Source organism: Simochromis diagramma, unplaced genomic scaffold, assembly GCF_900408965.1.
Source record: "Simochromis diagramma unplaced genomic scaffold, fSimDia1.1 OVJJ01000802.1, whole genome shotgun sequence".
Classification (NCBI taxonomy): Eukaryota; Metazoa; Chordata; class Actinopteri; order Cichliformes; family Cichlidae; genus Simochromis; species Simochromis diagramma.
Genome location: NW_024387492.1, coordinates 677,357 through 702,385, shown reverse-complemented (window position 1 = coordinate 702,385; position 25,029 = coordinate 677,357). Strand labels below are relative to the sequence as shown.

The 25,029-nt window shown below is 44.5% G+C and overlaps 2 protein-coding genes across 2 annotated transcripts in view; both read right to left on the bottom strand.

Moving 5' to 3' along the window:
- Window positions 1-6,244, bottom strand: part of snap25a (synaptosome associated protein 25a) — a 32,691-nt gene extending 26,447 nt beyond the window's left edge. The window contains exon 1 of the mRNA XM_040016909.1: window positions 6,113-6,244. The gene's annotated coding sequence lies outside the window, so the exon portion shown is untranslated. The remainder of the gene's footprint in view (window positions 1-6,112) is intronic.
- ankef1a (ankyrin repeat and EF-hand domain containing 1a) overlaps window positions 6,127-25,029 on the bottom strand; it is a 35,173-nt gene continuing 16,270 nt past the window's right edge. Inside the window, exon 12 of the mRNA XM_040016907.1 lies at window positions 6,127-6,329. The gene's annotated coding sequence lies outside the window, so the exon portion shown is untranslated. The remainder of the gene's footprint in view (window positions 6,330-25,029) is intronic.

Sequence of the window (25,029 nt, the reverse complement as noted above, 5' to 3'; positions counted from 1 at the left end):
GCTCGGGAGTCTCTTTGTGCTCACAGCCAGCCTCTCAGGGTGGCTTTTTGGGTTCATTGTGCGCCGCCACACGGGGCACGCGCCGCCACACGGGGCACGCGCCGCCACACGGGGCACGCGCCGCCACATTAACTGCCATGTGGTTGCTGCAGATGAGGTTCTGGCTGCTTGGAGGGCTGCGGAGATTTGACATCTGACAAGCAAAACATGACAGGTGGGTGCTCGTGGGGTGATGTTGGCAGTAAAGCTGGAAGGAGGAAAACAAGGAAGCATCAGATGGGACGAGCGGGATTAGGTGGTTCCAGAGGAGGAGCAACGGTCCTGTTTTGAATTAGAAGCACAACCTCTCCTGTTTTACGACACAATAAACATCAGGGCGGTGGGATGTGAAGGCTCTGGAAAAAACCACAGCAGAAGTTCTTTTTACACCATGTTTGAAGGAATCCCAGACAGCAGAGGGCGGCGGCAGGATGTCTGCTGTGTTAGCGACGCTGCAGCACGCACACCGTCAGACTGTTACACCATCATCAGTATGGAGGCCTTTCATTGCTGCTTCAGTCACAGTTGTTTGGCACTGGGAATGTCGCTGACACAGTCTCCATCCTGAAACTCTGAATTCCAGTCTGCGAAACCACCCGGCGTGACGTATTCAACTGGGAATAAGATCATAAACATAGCAAACAACAGCTCGCTTCCTTATCTGTCCAACGCATGTGGACATAGAAAAGAATTCCCTTTTTATGACAGATTTAAAAATAATGATATTTTGTTTCATGTAGATAAACTGGAGAAGCTGGACTTTTGTATTTCTTTGTGTCGGAGCGTCAGAAAGCTGCAGTCAGTCGCACACTGTCGTATTTGTTTGCCTGCAGTAGAAGCTGCATTTCTGACCTGCTGACAGGCCCAGAAAGATCAATAACACTGATACTGTGTTTGCTCACAATGCATTTATGAGCCTTTTCATGCACTGCAGATGAGCGCTATCACAGCACATAATGGGGTTATTTTAATTGGCACAACAGAAATATATCATTTACTGTAAAACACACAATGTTTTTGTTAGAACCAGGAAGTGACGCTGTTCAGACTAAGAAGCTCCTGTGTGTCCTGCTACAACATGCACAGCAGTCTGAACGTCTGTGTAGTGAAAGAAAAGCTAGTAAGAAGCTAAATCAGGACCAGATGCAGGGCAGCATAGATGGCCCCTCGCCCAGCGACTGCATGCAGCGATGATGCAGTGGCAGTGCGTGTACACGCTATAAATGCATTCAAATACGACTTTGATACAGACCAGGCTGCTTAATGTTTCTGTAAAAGCCCTGCAGATGCTAATCTGCACCAACAACCCTCATCAGCTGCACTGCAGCCTCATTTATTACACAACTAACCCCCCCACTCAATACCACCCCACCGATCCTCCCGTGAACACCGTCTCCACGCGCCACACGGGTCATGTTTGCACACTTGTGCGCGCACCTGAGCACACACAATGCTGTGCAATGTGCAGCGTGTAGGGCGTATTCACATTGAGCCGAGCAGATCCATCTACCGGCTTTATGCTTCACCGACGCAGAGGAAAGATCTCTACACGTGCTTTTATTCTGAAAGACATAAAAGCTTTAGGAGCTTATGGATGTTTTACAGCACAGCGACACTGAAAGGCCCGGCTAATGGTCGGGTGAAAATGATACGCTTGAAGATACAAAATACTAAAACCACCGTCACCATCTCCTTCATACGCACACACGGAAATGTTTCCACTCCAAAATATCTGCTCTCCACAGTGAAATCGGACACGTGTATTCCCTGGTGAACATTGTGAAAGGCTGGTTCTGGTTTACAGCTAGAATTTGGAATTAGCCTCCAAACTGTGCAGACTTTGCTTCATTTTCAGCATCTTTCTGTATGTTTATGCTATTTTCTCACAGCGTGAGTGTGTTTGAAATGATTCGGCCTGACAATCGTTTCCCGTTTACGCACCCTCTCCCTCCACCTTCCCCCACTCCCTCTCTTTCTTATTACTTTCATTTTCTCTCTCTAAATTCCTGTCATTAATCAAAGGTTTCTAACCCTGCGAGAGCAGCCGAGAGGACAGATGGCAGAGTGACGACGGGCGCGGTGGAAAGCCGAACGTGGCTTTTTGTGCCAGGAAAGCTTCAAAAACAAAAGCATCACTTGGGAGATAATATTAACTTTCTCTAGCTGTCATGTTTGCTGTGACGAGCTACAACTGAGGTAAGATGAATAAAACTAAATTTAGAGAAGTCGCGCTGTGTGAGCACTGAAAGGAGACTTGACGAGTGCGGCGCAGCCTATCTCTATAAATAACCATTTAGCTAAGCAACCTAATGTAATCTGACAAATCTACTGTACAAAATAAACCGATGACTGCGACGTGAACATCAGAACATATGATCAAAAACTGCGTACGACACGCTTAGCTGAGAAGGATCAAGCCTTCTATGCAGCACAGTCTCGTCGCCGCCGGAGGGGCCATCTTGTTTCTGTGTTGTTGTTTACATACAGAGCAGGTGACAGGTTGTCACGTGGGGGCTGGCCGGACACCAGAAAGCTGCTGCCACTTTAATATCTCCACTCTGATCATTTGCAAACAAATGAGCGTTTGTTTCCTTCTAAAGCTGCTGTTTTTCTTCCCGTCTGAGTTTGACTCCGTAAGACTCTTTGATTTCTTCGTGATAGATGACAACATCGATTCTCTCTCACACGAAATTCAAAGCTGGGTCACAATTTAATCTTCAGTACAGCAAAAAAAGAGAACGAAAAATATTATATGTGACCACGAGTCACAGTGAACGAGTGCAAACTCTCAATAAAAAGCCTCGGGGCTGTTTACCAAAGTATAATGTGCACTTTTAAATAACAGCACTTCCACTCTGTCTGCCTGGCCTCAGAGGCTGATCCTGGCAGCACGCTAGCTAAAGGAAGGAAAAATGGGTGGATTTCACATGTTGTAGTGACCTGAGAGGATTTCAGACAAAAGCAAAGGACACTTAATGACTGGTTAGGGACCATTACATGTCCAGCCTGTGAGTTTAACTTAAACGGTAAACAGCTGTAAACAGCTGTAAACAGCTGTCTGTGTACAACAGCTAAAACAACTTTAGAAACATAACAGCGTTTTAGAAAACCTTGGTGCAGATTCAATGAACAGGATACAAAATATCAAATATCAAGTGGATTTGCTGGCTGTTTAAAACTATTTGAAAGCTTTGAGGTTAGTTATGCTAAACTTGCTGAAAGCTACTAAACTTAGCCAATAAGGCTAAATTTAATTTTAATGGCATCTACTCATCTAACTCTTAACATTAGAGCAATAAACGTATTTATTACTTTTTACTTTCCAGATAGAAAAGGTTTCATCTTCTTCCCTCAGTCAGTACGATTTAATCATCTGGATATCTCTGTGTTTCTGTTCGTTCTTTGCTCCATTTAAATCTACCACTGTAACATGAGTAATGCACAACATGTAAAAAATAAAATATAAGGCCGTCTGATGACGCCGAAGCCATTTCACAGGCTAATAATGCCTCCTATGACACATCAGAGAAGCTAACAGCCTTTCACCTCAGAAGCCACATCTTGTCCTCCTCTGGACTATGAACCTAAAGCTGGTGTGACTAATCCCACAGTGAGAACGGCACATTGGACCACCAAAGCTGCTCATGCAACAGCGGTGGAGCTCTGCTGAATCGATAAAGATGATTTTGTTTATTCTGTAGCCAAAACTTGAACTGCTCTGTGACAGCGAGACACGACCGCTGAGCAGTTTAGAGGGATGCACGTACATCTCTGCCTCCATCATTCCCAGACTGATCTCTAGCTTCAGCTTGGACTCAGGAGCTCAGCTGTTTCTGTGATGCTGCACCTGGCTGAGTTTAATATTCAAGGTGTGAAGGAAATCCTGTGTCACAGACATGATAAGGCTTGTAAATACCATTTCAAAATTTCATTCTGTCTTTCCAGCAGATATAGAAATATCGCCCCAGACTGGTTGCAGTACAAACAATCAAATATGAGCATCTAGTTTCATTTTGGACTCGCATGAGAGGGTTTGTGTGACTGCATTTGAGTATTTCAGCATCAGGCTGAAGGCCGAACTTAGAAACTCTGGAGAGGGGAGAAAAAAGCAAATAATAAGAGCTGTACCTGCACCAAAACACGCACTGCGCCGGCCGGCTCAGCATCAATCAGAGAGGCTTTAGCTTCATTTCACAGATGGCAGGCGTGAAAGTGCTCCTGTGAAATGAACAATGGCCGGGGTGTTTCTAAGAAACAATCAGTGCGTGCTGATGGTGCTGCAAGTCACCATTTATCCAGAAAGCAGCCCTTTCACAGTGTGTGCAGTATAGGCCTGGCATCCCCTCCCACCCCCTCCCCAAGTCTGCCTCGCTCCCTCTCTGCAGTCCAACCGCATAACGTGCTGTGGAAAAGCAGCAACCAGGGTATCCTGAGGGGCTTTACGAACTGTAGGCCGTCCTTTGATGCCATCGGCCTGCAGGCTCTGCTTTGAGACATGATTTTGGTTTTAAACAACGCCATCTGAGCACAGCCTTTGCTTCATGGAAAACTCACTGCAGATTTCCAGTGACGTGCCAAACATTCAACTGAGCATGTGTCAGTAACACAGCCAGGCACTTACGCACCATGTGGGAGTGTAATGTAATTTCAGGTGCGCCAGAAATCCAAACCACTTCAGTGTCTAATCTGCCGCATCATCAAAGCTCAGGAGAAGCAACAACCGCCTCTCTGCACCTCTACGAGCAGACGCGGTGCTGTGACTGATGGGCAGAAAAACTAGCTTAGCTACTGTTTGTTACCAAAGCCTTCAAACACGCAGACTCAAGTTAACATGGTGAGTGTGGTAAATCACAGCACGCACACACTGACAGATAACCTGGGCGGACTCTGCTGGGCTCGCCGCTCCTGCAGGTTTGGGAAAAGCAGTCAAAGGGTCCGACCTGGCAGCTGTGCCGTGGTTCATGTGTGTCTCCTACTGTCGTGGATCAGAAACACTTCAACTGTTACACGTTGTGTCGAGCTCAGGTATCGATTTAGCGCGCGAGCCAATGTGGCTTGGCTGATTGACAAGACAGCGCGTGCGGGGATCATTGACAGTTTCGTGCGTGGCCACAGACGCTGGATGGGACGCAGGAGGAGAGGGAGAGGAGGGTGTCATAGTGCGGGTTTCACCGCCGACATCCCCGGCACTGTCCTCCTTTTTCTCCCCGCACCCCTCAGCCACCTATCCACACACCTTTTCCCTCTCTGCCACGGTCACGTAGACGCGTGGCGTGGATTGGGCATGTTGTGCGAAGGTACTGCGTAAAAGAAGGAAGAAGGGAGCGTCGCATTCACAGAACTCGACGCCCCCCCCGCACTACTGTTTATATGGGCTACCCTCCTTCCACCGACTTCACCATGGCGCAGTTCACTATTACATGACATCCCCACAAACCACGCCACGTCCCGCGACTCTGCCGTGTTTTGTTTGGTTTAATTTCCTTTCTCGGTGGCGTGAATGCGACACGTTGATTCACGCTTCATCATCCTGCTGCGACATCAGTCTACACCTGTTCTGAGGCTTTGCAAAGAAAACAGGGTCCCCCCCCCCCCCCGGCCCTCTTTTTACAGAGCAATAAATGCTTGAACAAAAGAAAACGACGCTGAGACGCTGATTTCACCTCCTCGGTGTGTTCCGTCTCTGGCTCTGTCCGAGGTGCTGAAGCGCTGAAAACGCCCACACTGAATATGCGCATTATAGCGCACCGCATCCCATCCTGTCAGCTTTCCACTGCGCGCTTGAGATTTATCACCCAGGAGGTCACGCATCACCCGCCCCCCCAACCAAACCACGTCCTTTGCTTTCCTCGCCCTAACAGTGCTGCAGATCGTCCACAACACTGCCCCAACACCCAAAAGCACACACACGCACACAAATCATCTTTATCCCAGCATCATTTATGCTGAAACACACCCGACATCCACGGTTTCACTCAACGCTAAACATCTTCCGCCTCGATTCGCACAATCTAAGCCGTCCCGAGGTACACGAATGGCTTCAAATCTCGCGGAAAAGCGTCTCCAGTCTTACCTGCGCCTGTTTTCGGTGTCCCGCCGTCAGTATGGGAGGAAATGTCTGCGTGTATCAACAGCAACCGATACCAGCCTCTCTCTGTATGTGACTGCAGCAAAGGCACTGCGCGTCGGCTGGTTCCTCCTCACTTGTTCTTCAATGGGGGGGAAAGCGGTGCAGCTCTCCTCAAAGATGGCGGACACTTTTGACGTCAGCAGCAGCTTTTAATAGATAACTGTCATCGAGAGAGGGAGAGAGAGAGAGAGAGAGAGAGACTTCAGAAAGTCTTTGTTATAACGGGCAGCTGCGCGGACAGCAGCTTATCATCTGTTTAGATGCTTTCATATGCTGCTGCTGTGTGATTCATAGAGCCCAGCACATGGAAGCCAAATAGATTCAACACATCAGCTGTTCATACATCCCTACAGGCCTTTCACTTCATGCAAGATGATCCTGCATCGTCAGTTAACACCCGACAAGTTCCTTAGAGCATTTGTAGCCTCAGAGGTGTCGGTTTGTTACACTGACAGCGTTCACTCAGTGTCAGTGGGACGTGAGTGGGGCTCTACACTATCATTTTAAATCCCACGAGTATGAGTAATCACGATCTGTGGTCACCAGAGTGGACAAAGCGACCAGCTGCCAAAGCCAAAATGTTCGGTGTCAAAACAAACCTTATCATATTGCACCGACGTGGTGCACACGCTACTGCAATATCATAAGGTATTCATCAAATTACTACACACAAAACAGGCATGATGTCGAAGGTCCTACACCGAAGAACGTTCACTAACACGGATGGAGAGGAACGTGAGGAACATGAGGAACATGTAACTTATTAATTGCACAATAATCCTCTGGTAGCTGTAACCATGGTAGCAGTTGGCGGTTTCTTGGTTTGTCAAGTAAGCACAGAGTTAGATAGTGGGCAGACTGGAGGCAACTGTACGCCAGTCCTAAAGCTCACAGGAAACCAGCTGTGTGCAGTACTTTGCTGCATCATCACTGTGGCTAGCATCGCAGAAAAGGAAAGCAGAGAAACACTCAAATATAAGCAACATAGTGTGAAGTAAAGAGTCTTCCATGAGCAGAAGCTTCACAACAAACTATAATTATGTGTCCTTGCATATGTGTCTGTTTCTGTTGAGTGAGCGGCACGTACACGTGTGGATCATCCAACCCTCCAAGTTTAGCACCTTGTTTGTTTGCCTGATATCAGACAGAACCAGACGCGTTACTCTCTGATTCTCTTTCATGGAAATACGCAAACAAATACAAAAACGACGTCGTCTCTGTTTACATGTAGAGTCAACATAATGATACTAAAGGAGAACAGGTGCCAAAAATCACACAGAATGCAGTGTTTCACTCTGTTATACGTCGTTATATGTTAAACTGGCACTTTTTTGTCCCTTATAGTTTAAACATCCCCCCAGAGTTCATACATGCAGGCCATTGCATTTTGACAGGTCGCCTTTCATGACACTGACGTCATCTCCGCTCCAAATGAAAAAATACTGAACGACAATCACGTGACGAGAGGGAAACGTGCACAAAGACAGCGACTGATGTTTCCTCAGCTCGTCTGTGGACTCAGCGGCGTGGGAATGCCCCCCTCCCCTCCAGCCGCTGCCTCTGCTCTGCACTGTAACAAATGTGTCTTCAATTACTCTGAAGCGAACCTGTCTCCTAAATGAATGATAATGATAACTCTGTACGAAAAATCCATTTGGAGAGAAGAGCCAGAGGAGAGAGGACGAGACTCAGGAGTGTGTGTGTGTTGAGGGCTGTTACGTGGCTGCAGATGTGTGTTTGAGTGTGGAGGGTGAACAGGATGAATCTACAGGTTTCACGTTCATTCATTTTACTCTGAAGCAACATCACAGGAGCACGGCAAACAAAATTAGGCTCTGATGGAAATGAAGGATTTAGAGTTTGAACAGAAGCATCAGAGGCTGTGAGGCCGGCACTACAGAGCAGGGTTCAGGACCTAAAGAGGTAAGCTCGGGTTTGACTCTGTCACAAAGCTGGTTCAGTTTTATTGCCTAACTTATGCTGCAAGTTAAATCCATAAACACAAAAACACCTCTAGCTGTCCAATCAACTCTCTGGACAACAGCGTCACCACTCCTGGAGGATCCTGTCGACCTGTGTGCTCAGATATTATAGCGAGACATCCCTCATGAGCAGACTGCCACCAAAGCAAACTTTATTCCTTTTTCCTCTTTACTGCTGGTCTAAAACAATGTAAAGGCATCTGTTTTTCCATGTAGCTTTAATAGTGTTTCTATACTGTGGATTATTTTTCTATGAAAAATGAAATGCTACAATGCTGCAAGCAGCCAAGTTTGTGATTGGTCATATATGGCGAACGGCCTCTCATTGATGGGAACGCGCATAGTTAGACTGGGAAACCCTGGGTGGATCTATCAAGCTGATAACTACTTAGTGGAAACACTTTGTGAGACTGCTGATGGAGGTGAAGCTGCATGAGGGGAGAGACAGCCCGAGTATACTGAACTTGTTTGGCAGTACAGGACACACCTTCGAGCAAACTAAGGTCAACAATCTCACACACCACTTATTGTCAGCATTATTTCATTAATAGGAGTCCCAGTTAGGAAATGTTTTATGGACTGACTGTCTTTACTTTCTGAATATTCGTAGGAATAAATCTGAGTTTTGAGTTGCAATATGTTTACTGTTACGCAAGATGAGACAGAAAAGGAGGAACAATTCATTTATTTGACCGACGCATAGCAGAGATGCTGCGTTGGACGGCTCCAAGCAACTTTGCTCCAAACAGTTACCCTCTAATATTTGGCAGCCATAATATTTAAGGTTTGCCATCTTAATTTCACACTAGCATTAGCCATTGGCTCTAAACAGAAGTGCAGCCGAGGCTGGTATTTAGCTTGGCAGCTGAATGTTAAGTGTGCTAGATTAATAAGTGTTTTTAAATTGGCTGTAGGTCTGCAGGAGTGAGCATGCATGGTTGTTAATCTCTCTGTGTCAGCCCTGCGACAGACTGGTCACCAGTCCAGGGTGCACCTGGCTCAGGCCCAGTGTCATCTGAGAAAGGCTTCTTTTAAATGATAAATTAAAAAACACCTTATGAAACAATAATTCATAACTGTTTTTAAAACAGTTTTCACATGGTTGTTGACAACAGAAAAGAAAAACCAGGATAAACAATCCATCTATAGCGTGTCTATAAGCACATCTGGATCAATACAAAGCTGTTTAGCTCCTGCTTCTACAAGCTCCAGAGGTTTTTGCCCATTAGTCCAGTGGTAGTAATTAGATTGAATGACTAGACTGAGTAACGTGAACTCAGCAAGCACAAAAAACCCTGAATTTAAAAAGGTTCAGATTGTTACTGTTTCACAATGACAGACCCACAGCATTAGATAACAATGCAGGGCTTTCTCCACCAAATCTGCAGCTACAAGTACCAAAAAACATGCAGTGAACCTGAAACTCACAGGCCCCCGGGAGTCTGGTGTCCTGGGGGAATTACATGTGGGTAATCCAACCTCGGGCACATCTAACTTCTCATTTAAACCTGCAGATGGTTACATTCTCAAAATCGAAAGGTTTCAGTGAAGCTGCAACAAACGCTAAGTCTCATTCTGCTTCTGCTGGTTGTTTTCTTGTTTGTGTTTTTGATTAAATAGACTCGATCCAAATGAAAACTTAAAGTGTGCCTTTAATAAGTATGTGTGCTGGGAAAATAAAGTCCAAAGAGGAAACTACATCCAAGAATCTGGGAAAAACACAAAAGCACAAAACCAAAGAAAACCAGAGAGCAGCGCGGGATCACAACGCACTGACAACCAACAAAAGACTTAAATACACACTGAGGGAAAATGGGATTGGACACAGCTGTGGGAAACACACGGGGGCAAACAATCTGGGAAAATGTGAGGAGGGGAAGTAAACTGAACACGAGGCACAAATCCTTAAAATAAAGCAGGAAGTGAAACGTGGTGAGTAAGTAAGACAACAGCTGAACTAAACTGTAAACAACCAAGAACTGAGAACATGACTAAACAGCAAAATACACAAAGAACAATACCATCAAAAATATGACCAGAAGGTAAGAAAAAGGAGTCAGGAATATAAACTTCAGACACTGGGTAGACTGGGACTATGATACTAACAATGTTTTTCTACAGCAGTAAGTCATTATTATAGCATGAATGTAGAAAACAGCTGGATTTGTCGTCCAGTGATTCAGAAAAATCATTGACATTTGTTGTCATAGAGATTTGGACGACAGTATTATTATCATCGGTAGATTCAGGTTAATCCAGTTTCATGTGTTATGAGAATTACATTTTTATTTATTTGTTTTTTTATCTGACAGATTTATCAGTTGTCTGAAACATGCACTGCCAGCCTATTTCCAGAAACTTCCCCCTGGCACTGCTTATCCTTCAGTTTCTTCACCACAGAGCAAACTGTGGCTGCAAGGTCTAAAGTCTTTCCTTGTGGATTTGAGGGCGAGCTGGTCTCTTCTGTTTAGCATCTGAATGTAATGACACGCCTTAAGTTCTGATGTTAAGATGCTAAAGACATGAATTAAAAGCTCTCAGTGAGAGAATGAAGTCTTTACTGATCCATCGTGTGCATGTACGTGTGTGTGCATGTGTGTGTGTGTGCACGTATGTGTATGTGTACATGTGCACGTATGCATGTACGTGTGCATGTATGTGTGTGTGTGCATGTATGTGTGTGTACATGTGCATGTACGTGTGCACGTGTGTATGTGTGTGCATGTATGTGTGTGTGTGTGTGTGTGTGTGTGTGTGTGTACGTGTGCATGTGTGTGTGTGTGTGTATGCACGTATGCATGTATGTGTGTGTGTGTGTGTACCTGTGTGTGTGTGTGTGTGTGTGTGTGTGTGCCTGTGTGTGTATGTGTGTGTGTGCATGTATGTGTATGTGTACATGTGCATGTACGTGTGTGCACGTATGCATGTACGTGTGCATGTATGTGTATGTGTACATGTACGTGTGTGTGTGTACCTGTGTGTGTGTCTGGGGAACTCGGGCGATGGAGCTTTTGCTGTAACTGTGCTTTGTCTCACAGTCAAAGAGCAAAACACAGCAAGTGGAGGGAAGATTAGCTGCAGCATTATCAGCCCTGTAGCAGACAAGCTCACACAAACTTCACAAGGAAGGTGGGAGGCTGGAGGAACTGAAGGCGGAGGAGAGAGGATGGGGGTGAGCTGTGAAAGAGTGACGAAGCAAAAAAAACAAACCCACAATAGGTACGGCCTAAAAACATAGAAAGAGATGTGAAAGAGCTGCAAGTGACAAAATTAACTGAGGCAGAAGAATGAGATTAGAGATGAGGCGAGGCAGCGAGGGAGTGATGGATGGAGAGGCTGCATCTCTGTATTATGTTATATACATGTTTCTGTGTCCGTGTGTTTGTGAAGACAGAGAGGGCAGGATGAAGCATGAGAGATGAAGCTAGTCAGCCAGGCTGAGTAGTTCAGTGTGGGGGAGGGCGCTGCAGCGGCAGCAGCAGCAGCAGCCGTGCTGTGACTCAGCACTAAACTCTGCCCCCCCCCCCCTCATTTCCCTCAAATATCAGCCCTTAGTCATCGTACTTAGCCATCGCACACAATTAGACCGCTTTTCATCCGTCTGTTCAGAGCTCGTCACGACGATGCGTTTTTATTTTAATGTTGCATCTGATTACAGCTGCCTGTGTTCCTGAGCATTCAACCACATAAAGCATTTACATCTGCCCAGCTCTTATTTACAGTTTTTACAGTTCAAAGGATATTTTCTGTTTGCACTTCATAAAACATCCTCATTTACTCATTACTTTATTTAACAGTCTTAGTACACAAAATGGTCTTTAAAATGTTTAAATGTGTTGCTACAGGATAATGCATTCACAACATCAACGGGACTCCAGTGTTTTTATATTGTCGTGTTAATGCTTATTTCCTTCAGTGCATCTTGTGCTACGTTTATATTCTGCACAGTAAAAACAACAAAAAAGCAAAAAGTTTATCTGGACAAATGTCGTAGGAGTAGCTGAAGAATCAGTTTATTAAGTCAAGGAATGAAAGACTCTATTAGTTAAACTTAACAGTGCAGTCGATGATCATTAGAAGAAAATCTGCATTGTTTTGAAATTAGAAATGAAAACACCTACAAGGCTATTTCCAGACAAGGACACACACTTCATATAACAGTCAGTGAACACATAACAATTTGATTCGACTATTGAACAGTGGGTGGCTACTGTCAGTACTTATAAGGCCATCTTCAGCTTCAGGGTGTGAAAACTGACGAACAATATCAACAATCTATGTGAACAGCAAAACCAGCCAGTAGGCGTGAAGCATGTCAGGGCCGGGTGCTGGCCAACTCTTCGTGCTGGAGACCCTTTCTTGGACATGGATCTAAGAGCAGGTTGCTGTGGTCTGCTCTTAGATCCAGTAGACACTCAGCATTGCTGTTGTGGGGTGCGTCCTTCTCCCATTGGTGGTGCTGGTCTCGTATTGTTCCCCTGCCACCGAGAGTACACCTCGGATGGTTCAGTGGAGGACAGCTGGTTGATTCTCCTACTTATATCTCTCTGCTGCATCTCTTCAAGCGACTGGCCTTTTTCACCTTAATGCAAAACTGCCAAGATTTCCTTCAGTTGCTCCGTTCCTCAGACTCCTATGGTTATATTTATCATTTAACATTTTAATTCAATATGTAAGTGTAATATATATAGAATTACCAGACTAGGTGATTTTTGGTGCATCTGACTGCAAGTCGTCACAGATCCCTGTCTTTGAAGAGACCATTTCAAAGGTAACAAGTCTGCAATTCTATCACACACGGTTGTAATAATTTTGATTGTGCTGTGATCTCTGTTACCCTGGTTGGACTGTAGCATCACAGAGAAAATCCCAACAATCACATTATCCACTACGAGCAGCACTTGGTGACCCCGGGAAGGAAGAACTCCCTTTTAACAGGATGAGACCTCCAACAAAGGGAAGCCACCGGCCACGAGGGGAGGTGAGAAAAACACAGAGAGGCCAAGAAACAAACACATGTACTGTAGAGGGTTGTTTAAGAGAAAGCCTCTGTTTTACTCATATCATGACTGTTGGTGCTGGATATAGCAACATGTTAACCAAAGCAAGAATTTTGTATGCCAAGTAACAACACAGGATATTTTTGGATTTTTTAAAGGCTTTTAAAAATATTTTCTGTGATTTGATGGGAAACAAGAGCATTCAGAGACTGTAACTCTTACCAAAGGCTAATGGTTACACTAAAACCTTCATGTTTTATGATGTTTTTATCACAATCTGATGATGTCAGCCTGTTATTGGCACCGTTGTGTTTTCTATGCTACAATATGATTTTTTTTCCAGGTCAACTTTGACCACAGGTGCTAACTATGAAAGTCAAATGCTTAGTGAATCTGAGCACTTATGCTCCCTAAGGCCTAGTATATTGTTGTTAAGTTTGAAGACGATCTGTAAAAAATTGTAGGTAATATGAAATTTTTACTGATTTTCAAAGCTGGTGTGACCTTGTAGTTGCACCTTGACCACACACCTCTGGTAGCCATCAGTAAGCTCTTGGCATAATTCAGGTTGGATGTTTGACTGCTCTTCTCAGCAGGATTTTTACATTTCATTGGAATAGGGACCTAGCCTAGCCTAGCCTAGCCTAGCCACTTCTGCCCTTGAGACGAAGGTTTAGAAGTGTCCAGAACATCCAGACTCACTAACTCCTTTTCCCCACTGCCACCAGACTCTTGAACAGCTGACCCATTTTGCACGCCTGGTCGTCTTACATATTGAGCTATAGCTCTTTTGCACACATCTTTTTCAAATCTCCATATTTTGTCTCCTTTTCTGACTTCAGCTATTTATTTGTATTTATATGCTCTGTTTCTATTGTATATATTATTCGGCATCTGTGGGTGGACAGTAAAGAAAGAATTTCATTGCACAAAGAAATGCCTTTTCTCTTGTGACACATAAACACTTTGAATCTTGGATCTAGTGCACAGATTTCAGAGGGACTGAGGTGTGACGGCTGCACGCACAGCCACACAGCGGTAATATCACCATGTTAGTGCAGAGGCTGTTACATAACACTGCCTTCTAAAATAAGTGCGCACATTTCAGTTTACACTGTTATGCATGATTTAATCTTTGTTTTCTGAGTTACCTTAGTTGCAGCTGCTCCAGTCGCTTGACTGAGGAGCCAGGAGGTGGAAAAGGGGCGGAGCAAGCCTTGATGGAAAGCTGCAAATTGGCTCATTCCATAACTCGGGACCATGGGGGGGAATTGGAGTCCATTATGTTAGTTTCAGTTAGGTTTTGTGTGTTTTACCCTTCTGTGTTTTTGTGGGCTGGTCAGCCTCTATTTAAGTTTCCCTTTGTCTTGTTAAGTTAGGTCAGTTTGTTTGTGTTATCAGTATTTTTGTCAACTTTGAGCAGAGTTCTGTTATTCTGACCTCTTTTATGGGCCCAAGATTTGATTCTTTTTGCAGGATTTAACCAATTATGGTTTTGGGGTTAAATAAAAAATCCTTTTTTTGGACTTTAACCTGTGCCTAAATTTCCTTCGCTGCTCAGTCCATCACAAAGGTCAGGACTGCTAGCCTGCTGTATCCTTTCCATCTGGGATCACTATCCTGGTGCAACATCAAACTTTGTCTGAATGCAACCCTCTATGTGGTCATTTGAGGTGATATTTAATAATATCAAGGTTGTCCTCCTCCTTCATTATTCCATCTATTTTTTACAACCTGCCAGTAGCTCTGGGAGCAAAAAAGTGCCAGAGCACGATGCAGCCTCCTCCGTGCTCCACAGCTGATACAGAGTTTGAAAGCCTCAGTTTTACTCCTCCAAACATACGTCTTGTCGCTGTGGACAAATAGCTCCATTCTTGTCTCATCTGACTATGAAACTTTTCTCCACAAGGCATCTGGCTTGTCCATGTGGGGAGCTCCAGATGTCACTTGAGCTTGAAGGTGCTGACTTTGGAGCGAGGGCTTCTTCTCTGTGGCACCTAGTTTCTGTTTTTAAATGTCATTAGAGAAACATGCAACCATTCCACCCTGGAAACGGTAACGTTCAAAGAAAACATTAAAAGCCCCAAATTACCACGACATTCATGCCATGATGAGTGTATTTGAAACATCTGACCACAACTGTAGGCTTTAGCACGTGTGCTGTTGTGTCACCATGAGGAGTGATTTAGATACCAAGTCATCGTGTAGTAAGTTTCAGCACTATTCTAAGAAGAACTCGTGTCTCAGTGGAGTGCTAATATCGTATAAACATGACTGAGTCTCATCTTTTGTAGCAGCTCTGTGTGTTGACTCTGACGGTTTGCGTGCAGGCCTGTTATGTTGCTTTGCCTTTAACGGCCTGAACTCTTCCACAGCAGCATTTTTAATTTCTCTTTGATATTTGGGCTGATTGGGACCCGATGAATGTAAAAACAAAGAATCACCAGATTTTTTTTTTTTTTACCTAATTTTTGTTTCTAAGAAAAATGAGAGCCACTTATGAGGATATTCGTTTAAAATTTTGATAGAACAGTAGCAGCATAATGTCCTCGTGAGTGGATATCAGGCCCTTGTAGAGCAAAATTGAGTATTTTGGTCTAAATAACCCAAAATGTGATGTCCACATATGTGGACGGCAGGTCCTAGGAGGTTAAACTGGAGCTAAAGCAAATGTGCATCAACGGGGACGTGCATGAAGAATAGCTCTCAGTCTCAGCCAGCCCACTGGGGAGAGTGATATTCAATCTGATAATTGAGGTATTGATGAATCAGGAATGAGTGGTGACATTGATGAGTGTGAGACTGAAGGTCTTGCATCCGATGGTGAGGAGGACCGTTAGAGGGAGAATGGTTGTGAATCGACCCGCACAGCTACGCCTCCCCGGCCTTATTCTTTTTCCTTTTCTATCCTTAGCTTTGGTATTTTCTCTCTTCTGTTTGCTCCAGCTCTCCCCACATTTTCCTGTTTTCATCTCCTCTTTGGATCTATTTGCAACCCCCACCTCCCCACCCCACCCCCTTCTTTTCTGTCTTCTGTTTTTTGCTAGTGTGGGATGAAGCATGTAGAACAGGCTTACATCCTGTGAGTGGTATGTGGTATTTGTGACTCAAACAAGGAAACGACATAGAAGCGTTGTCCTTAAACACTTCACTCCAACCGAGCAGAGACAGACCGAGGCGGAACAACTGGACAGAGCAGGTTATGGAAGATATCGTCCCAAACTAACACAATAACAAATGCACAAGCGCTGTCACATAGAGCAACACAAGGTAAGGAAATGTAACGTAATACAACTCGATGTAATGTTACAACAGAACTGAGAGCAGAAAAGGAGCAGAAGTGATGAGGGTGCACTGGCCCAGAATCTAAAGTCCCTCCTGGCTAGCTCACAGGAAGTGGCACATTACTGTCGAATAAACTCAGAATTCTCTCCCATATGTGCATATGTGTATACATGAAACTGCATATAAATGTGTGGTAATGTTTGAACAGCTGACACTGCCCCGATGCATGACTAGGGCCAGTGAGCAGAGAAATGCAATCAGCTTCGTCAGGATATGGAGATCAAGACGTTTCTGTTTGCTTTTAAAGACAAATGCAGATAAATGCCCATTGCAGGAATTTCAAATAGACCAGAATGATTTTTTTTGATGCTTCAGTGTTCATTAATTAAACTAAAGCTGTGCTGAAAAGTGACAAGTGAAAAATGACAAGAATGGCAGAATAAGCTGCACGTACATATTGCGCAGGTTTTCTTTGGTAATGCTCTGTTTTATTTGATGCAACCTCCTGTTTGTCTGCGGTAGCTGCTGAGCTTTCCAGATGGTCAGTCCGTTTTAAATATCCCTGCAACTATTTGGTGCATTACTATGATATTCTCGCTGTTTTGCACAGAAACAATTTTAGTTTTTGGACAGTTCACACCGTTCGGGACATGCTAACACATGGACATGCTAACACATGGACATGTTAACACATGGACATGCTATATTGCTAACACATGGACATGCTAACACATGGACATGCTAACACATGGACATGCTATATTGCTAACACATGGACATGCTAACACATGGACATGCTAACACATGGACATGCTATATTGCTAACACATGGACATGCTAACACATGGACATGTTAACACATGGACATGCTAACACATGGACATGCTATATTGCTAACACATGGACATGCTAACACATGGACATGCTAACACATGGACATGCTATATTGCTAACACATGGACATGCTAACACATGGACATGCTAACACATGGACATGCTATATTGCTAACACATGGACATGCTAACACATGGACATGCTATATTGCTAACACATGGACATGCTAACACATGGACATGTTAACACATGGACATGCTAACACATGGACATGCTATGTTGCTAACACATGGACATGTTAACACATGGACATGTTAACACATGGACATGCTATATTGCTAACACAAGTCTAATATTTAAGAAAATGTTTTCCTGAAAGTTAAATATGAATTGAACTTTTTCATGTAAAATTTACATTAAACAAAAATTCACGATAAGTACTTATAATCAGAGTCCAACTAGAATCTCAAATATCTGGAGCAGTACCCTCCATGGAAAAGGAGACTAAAGGCCCTCATGTCGTTGCAGAGGGAAGTGGAAAGGTGTGATAAAGAAAGGGATGCCAAGTACAGCAAAATCCTCACACCTTGGAAACTGCCGAGCAAAGACTCACAGTCTTATCTTGAAGAGATAAACCAGAGAGATTGAAAGTAGGAGAAGAAACCAGCTGCTCTCCACTGAACCATCCAGGGTGTACTCTCAGTGGCAGGAGAACAATATGAGAACAGCACCACCAAGACTGGAAGAGCACATGGGAGAAGGACGCACCCATAACAGCAATGCTCAGTGGCTACTGGATCTAAGAGCAGACCACAGCAACGTCTCTGAACAGGATGCAGCAAGTATCACAGCGGCAGACATCCAAGAAAGGGTCAGAGTTGGACAGCACCTGGCCTGACATGATTCTGATACTGGCTGAAGAAGCTGATTGCAGTCTATGAGTCTGGCAGCACAAATGAATCAGCTGCTAGTAGATAAGACACACCCCGAGTGTCCTGATCCTCAATAATCCCCAGAAAGGACCGGTCCCATCAAAATACCAGCTAATAACCTGCCTCAGTATCATGTGGAAGGAGGCATCATAGCAGCTAAGATGAACAGACACATGAGCAGGGCACAGAAACGAATGGGCAGGAATACCAAAGGGGCGAAACTCCACCTACTTATAGACAGAGCAATTGCCCGAGACTGCAAAACCAGCCTCACTGTGAAGGCCTATGACTCGATGCCCCACACCTGGATCCTGGCATGCCTAAAACAGGAGCCTAAGAGCCTTCATTGGGAACTCAATGAAGGCCAACTTCAAGCCCACAAGTCACCATCAAGTGTGGGATCTACCAAGGAGATGCTCTGTGCCTACTGCTGTTCTGCATAGGCCTGAACCCCTCAGTGAGAACTACAGAACGGAGCAACCGTCAGCCACCTCCTCTACATGGGGGACATCAAGCTGATGCACAGCACCAGGATACACAGCAACGACATCACAATGTAAAGTCCTGTTGTGGTACAGCCACTTTGGTATAGCCTCCACTGCAACACAGCAGACCATCATTCAGGCAAACAAGCGCTCAGAAGTGTTTATGCTGTAAGGAGCTGTGGCTCTTTACAGCATGAACAGCATTTCTGCAGCACACCCTGCATGCATCTGCCTTTTCTAAAGTTTTCCTCACGTCCTGCTCTAATCTCTCCCCTCTCTTGTTCATTCTTTGAAATTGCTTTCTTCTCCTTCCCTGTCCTCACCCTAGCCCAGCGATCCCCCTCTGTGTCTCTCTTCCCTCCTCTTCATCATGTATTGCAGCTCCAGGGTACAGATCAACACTCTCTCCCCCAGCACCCCCTCCTCTCTAATCTCACTCTCCTGCCTCATCCTTCGCCTCCTCTCCCCTTTCCTGTCGACTCCCCTTTCATCCCCCTCCCCTTCCCTCTGTATCGCCAATGCGTCAGGCATTTCCCAGTACAGGGTCAGCAAAGTCACGGTGCTGGTTGGCCAATCATGTCTTCTCTGTGACGGAGACCATTTTCACACGTGTGCTTTTCTCACATCTATGACCGAAAATGCACGAAGCTCTGCCATTGCACTCGTGTGAGCGTCGTTCTAATCACACTGCAAAGAGCATGCAAATGTTTCACCTCAGCAGATCGAAAACTAGCTCCCAATGTCTTGCACCTGCCTGTTGCTATGGAAACTGGGTATCCTCTGTGCGTCACCTGTGCCCATGTTTGGTCTGGTTTCCTGCTCCCTTCCATCAGCTTCCCTCTTGCTCTCTCTTGTCAGATTTTGCTGTCTCTGACGCTCTCGCTCCCAACAACTCACTGGAAGAGAAACACACACTAAAAACCTTAAGTGCATTAACTAAACGAATTCCTTTTTTTGCACAGTGCAGTGCACAGACACACACACACACACCGCTGGGATCACCTCAACAGAGACAAAAACATAAAATACTGTACACATTTCAGAATACAAGCACTGTAGAGAAAACAGCAGCATCGAGTTCCTGTGTGATGCTCTTAATCAGAATTAGCTGAGCTTTGATCAGCGGCTGTTTGCGGTTCAAACAGATGTCGTTCTTTATGAATCAGCGATGAGGAACAGAGCGCCGCACACTGAAAGCATCGGCATTACTCGTCATCGAACCCTGCTGTGAAAATAGTACCTACAGGAATTTCTCTCCCCTAATACAGAGCTGATACTTAAACCCTACTGCACGAACCAACAGGGCACCGATGGAGCCTTCCCACTTTATGATACAGCTAACAGCTAACAGCTAGCCTGGCTCTGGGGGAAAAAAGCAGCAACTCTAACGTTTGCTCATTTATCTAATTTAATCTACACAAAGAAGGGTGCAAATGACAAAGTTTGTGTTTAAGCTGTTTCTTTGACATAAGTGGTAACTTTAATGAACCTGCAGTTTCTCCAAAACTGATTCAGTCCCACAGACTCCCAATTTTAAAATGCCCAACTTTACAGTATTAATACACCTTCTTACAGCCAGATACAAAAAACATTTACAGCCTCTACTGATCGTTCCCACTTCATGACAGCTGGGCAGGGAGGGAATTTTTATATCATCCTGGAGAAGAGACGATAACTACTTTATTTATACCATATACGGGGAATTTGTTTATTACAGCAAATGTTAAATAAGAACAATAATACAGTAATAATTACTCTCTGGCAGACACCGCGTTTCCAGACATCCAACCACTGCAGAATGGTCAGAGTGTTTCTCTGCGTGTCCTGGGGTGTACATGGTGAGCAGGAATGGAGACAGCACAGTGGAGCTCCTGTACTGCACACCATTAAACCAGACAGAGCCCTGCCCAGTCTTACATACTGTCTATCAGATAGTCACCAATCCATGAAATAGATTAAAGTTAGTGCAGAAACAATGTGGTGTAGCTGACAGCTGTCTGCTATGACAAATCTGCACTCACTTCACTAAAGGTCCCCACACTTTCAGTAAAACACCAGTTTTACTCGACTTGTCTAACAAAATGATTTGCTGTGTCACTTTGGTTTTGGTGAGTGAAACTGTAATCTTGTGTTACATTTTATAATAGCATAATATTTGTGTAAACAGTTTGGTCATGATTGTGGTCATACTTTGAAAAACATGATTGAAAGAGGAAGAAAAAAGGGTCTCCTGCGTCTCCACGTCTGACACAGTACTAACCCGCCTGTCCTCCCCGACCTCCTCTCTATGCACACGTTACTCTGTAACGATCTCACCCAGCGTCTCAATATAACAGGCAGCTGGATGTAAACAGACACTTTCTCTCAAAACGCTCTCAACAAGAAACAAATGAATCACAGCAGATGGCCCCGCCCCTCCCTGAGCCTGGTTCTGCTGGAAGTATCTTCCTGTTAAAAGGGAGTTTTTCCTTCCCACTGTCGCCAAAGTGCTGCTCATAGGGGGTCATATGATTGTTGGGTTGTATGTATTATTGTAGGGTCGACCTTACAATATAAAGCACTGTGAGGCGACTGTTGTTGTGATTTGTATAAATAGAATTGAACTGAATTATTCATCGTAGATCATCCCAACAGTGTGTTTGATAAGGTGAAAAACCCATCCATCAGTGTATCCCTACCACTGCCCCCTACAAACTCCCTTCCAAACAAACTCTAGAAGAGTAAGTTTTGTGCAAATGTGCCAAGTTAGTACAGGGCAGACGCTGATGCAGCTAATAAGGAAAAGTGTAGGATCTTGGCTGGATGCTGGAAGTCTGCACACTGCAAGAATCTGAGACAACTTCACCCAAGGCTGCCAGAATAGTTGTGGACAGTGGGGCGCCAGGTATCAGAGAGCAAGGTCCCGCCTGGGGGAAAACCGGGCAGAAGGACAGGGAGAGACAGCGAGTCAAGCAAAGACAGATAGATGAGACTCCAGTTAGAATGACGGGAGAGAGAGAAAGATATGGGGTCTATCAATGTGAAGTCAGAGAGAGAGCCTCCACTGCAGTAAAACAACCCTATACCAGGCTGACCCTCCTCCTCCTCTTTCTCCTCATCGATTCAGTAGCGCAGCAGCAGCATAGCAAAACTCTTGCAGAAAAGAAATCGCTCAGCTTTGGGCTCTGCAGTGGCTACACGGTTTGGGGAAAACACCTCTCTTTTGTCTTCGATCGCTGCGTCCTCATATTTGAATCGACACACCCAAATACAGCCTATTGTACCGACACCCACGATGATACCTGCAGTTTCATTAAAGGCCACCTTCTGTTTGAAAGACACCCTTTTCCCACTTTTACTCACCGCTAAACTTATCCTCACCTTCCACTGTGTCTGAGTGATTTTCCTCGCCTGTCATAACCTCCATGCAGATCTTCTTCAGTCCTCTCACGCTCCTCCTCTTTATCACCTACCGGCTGCCTAACAACAAGCCTTCTCCTTCTCCTTCTCTTCTACCCTGAAGCACATTTCTCTCGTACATGATAAAACCAGGAACACTGTAGAAACCCAGGCATGCTTGGCATTCGGTTCATTGTTTCCTCTCTGCATCCTGTGCTCCACAGCCACGGCTGTATCATTACCATTCAGAGTGAGAGGACAGTGGCAGTGGTAAGTGTGTGATGTGTGGGGCTTTAAGGGAAATAATGCTAATGGGAAACATAATGACAAGAACTCTTCAGACTCCTAATTAGATAATAAAACGAGTGCTTGCATGGCAGCAAAACTAAAACAGTTCATTCACAGTCTTGACGCATGAGTGGCTTTTTTTTAAAGTAACATTAATCTGTATTATTTACAGGCTTATCAGGAAGCCCTGCTAACAACTCCTTATATAACATTTAGATTTTATATTATTATATTTTATGGCTGTTTTTTTGAAGTTTGATTAAAACGTCTCTCTTGGCCACTGAGCAGGCCCTGTGTGTGTGTGTGTCTGTGTGTGTATCTGTGTGTGTGTCTGTGTGTGTGTGTGTGTGTGTGTGTGTGTGTGTATTTGTGTGTGTATAACTCTGTGTGTGTGTAACTGTGTGTGTGTGTGTCTGTGTGTGTGTATTTGTGTGTGTATAACTCTGTGTGTGTGTGTGTGTGTGTGTGTGTGTGTGTGTGTGTGTGTGTGTGTGTGTAACTGTGTGTGTGTGTGTGTGTGTGTGTGTGTGTGTGTGTGTGTGTGTATTTGTGTGTGTGTAACTCTGTGTGTGTGTGTGTGTATAACTCTGTGTGTGTGTGTGTCTGTGTGTGTGTGTATAACTCTGTGTGTGTGTATAACTCTGTGTGTGTGTGTGTGTGTGTATAACTCTGTGTGTCTGTGTGTGTGTGAGTCTGTGTGTGTGTGTGTGTGTGTGTGTGTGTGTGTGTGTGTGTGTGTGTGTGTGTGTGTGTGTGTGACCATCTCTCTTCGTTGTATTTTCAAAGGTCAGTTTGGGGAGTACAGCTGACACTGCAGTGAGAACCAAGCGCACACAAAGGCTCGGACACAGGACATCAAAGTGCTCTTATCAGTCCTCTAAATCCAAAATGTCCCACTGAAAACAAAAGCACAACACTGACATGGTCAAGTCATGAAACTGAACTCGTGTTAATCAGATTTGGTCTCATGTATCCAGGAGAAACGCAGGAACCTGTCGGCTCTAAGCTCTCCTGATGTTAACATGTTTCTACTCGTGGCTCCAGGTGACGTCAGGGAAAGCTGACATTAGAGGTCAGTGGATTGATGCAAATATCAATAATGCTGGTATGGGTATCAGATTGATACCAGCATGATAGGACTGATACTTTGTTTCTAGTCTCTGATATCATTATGTGACCTCTTGAATTGTATAAAATTATCTTCTTGGAAATTAAAAAATATACGTTAAACCTGCTGTATGAAAAATGTCAGAGCGTATTTGTGTTGACTGTCTACTTTATTTAAAACCTACAGCACATTTAAAGACCTGAGGTTGATCCAACGTGCTGTTTGCAGGGAAGCACAGTCTACGTCTCACATACTGGTATCGGTGTGTATATGTTGGTATCTGCAACACTGCGCCTGTACTGACTTATTAACTAATAAATACCAAAATGTGCAGTACTGCATTACCTGTTAGGACAGCAGTTGCTCTGTTTGTGAACGCAGCAGCCCCGCCCACCTGCTTGTTTATAACAGGCAGCCAATCAGTAGAAAGCTGGCTTAAAGGAACAGCTAATAGGATTGTTTCAGGAAACATCTGTAATAAGGGGCTGTACCATTCCACAGAAAAAGATGGGGGAGGATTATTTTGTACAGTGAATCATGGAAAACCTCATTAAAAGTTATTGAATAAAAACATAGAGGTGAAAATGAGCACAGTAGGTCCTCTTTAAGTAGAATACTCACCCTTCTTTACACACCTGGTAATATCAAATATTGTTCCTTTGGCCTCCTGTTATTCTCTTTTTCTTAAAATACCGTTAAATACTGTTTTTTTGTTTTTCTTAAATCAAAGTACAGTCAGTGAAATGGTTGCAGCTGCCATGCATCCTGAGAGATATTTATTATACCAGCTTTTGGTGTCTTTCCCAGGAATTGTTCTGCTTACGTGAGCCAAGACCCCATCCTCTGTTTACCACCCAGCGTTACTGGTCTCACTATGAAATTCAGATCAATACTCTCATAATAAAAGTTCCAGGCCTGGAGCAAATTGGAATCTAAAGCTGAGAAAGATAAAGAGATCTATGGCACTGCCAACGCTGCACTAATGAATGATGAATCACTGCAACACACACACACACACACACACACACACACACACACACACACACACACACACACACACACAGTAAACCTGCACAGGTGCTAAACAAAGACAAAAGATGCTGGCAGAGCTTACTGTACGTTCTCCTGTTGTGTCACATTCAGCGTGAAACACGACTCCCGCATCAATAATGGATACAGATCTGCACAGTGCTGTCGACAGGGCTTTGCCATAGCGTGGCTACCATATTTACACTATTGGTGAGAAAAGTCACGAGCACTGGACCATCTCACCCTGAAATCGGAGAAAAACAGATTTTTTAACCCAAAATGTTGTTCATCATCAAAGCTTTTAAGCTAACACCTATGTGTCTATGTGGATCTCCGTGTAGATGCTTCTGGAGACTACAGGCAGACAGACACAACTGCACGTCGTGCATGTGCACAATGAGTCCGTGTATGGTTATGCATGTATGTCATTACTGGATGCATATGTGAGCACATTTGTGTCTCTATGAAGGCACGATTATTGCAAATGATGACACATCAATAATGCTCTAATGTGACAAACAGCAGTAATATAATATAG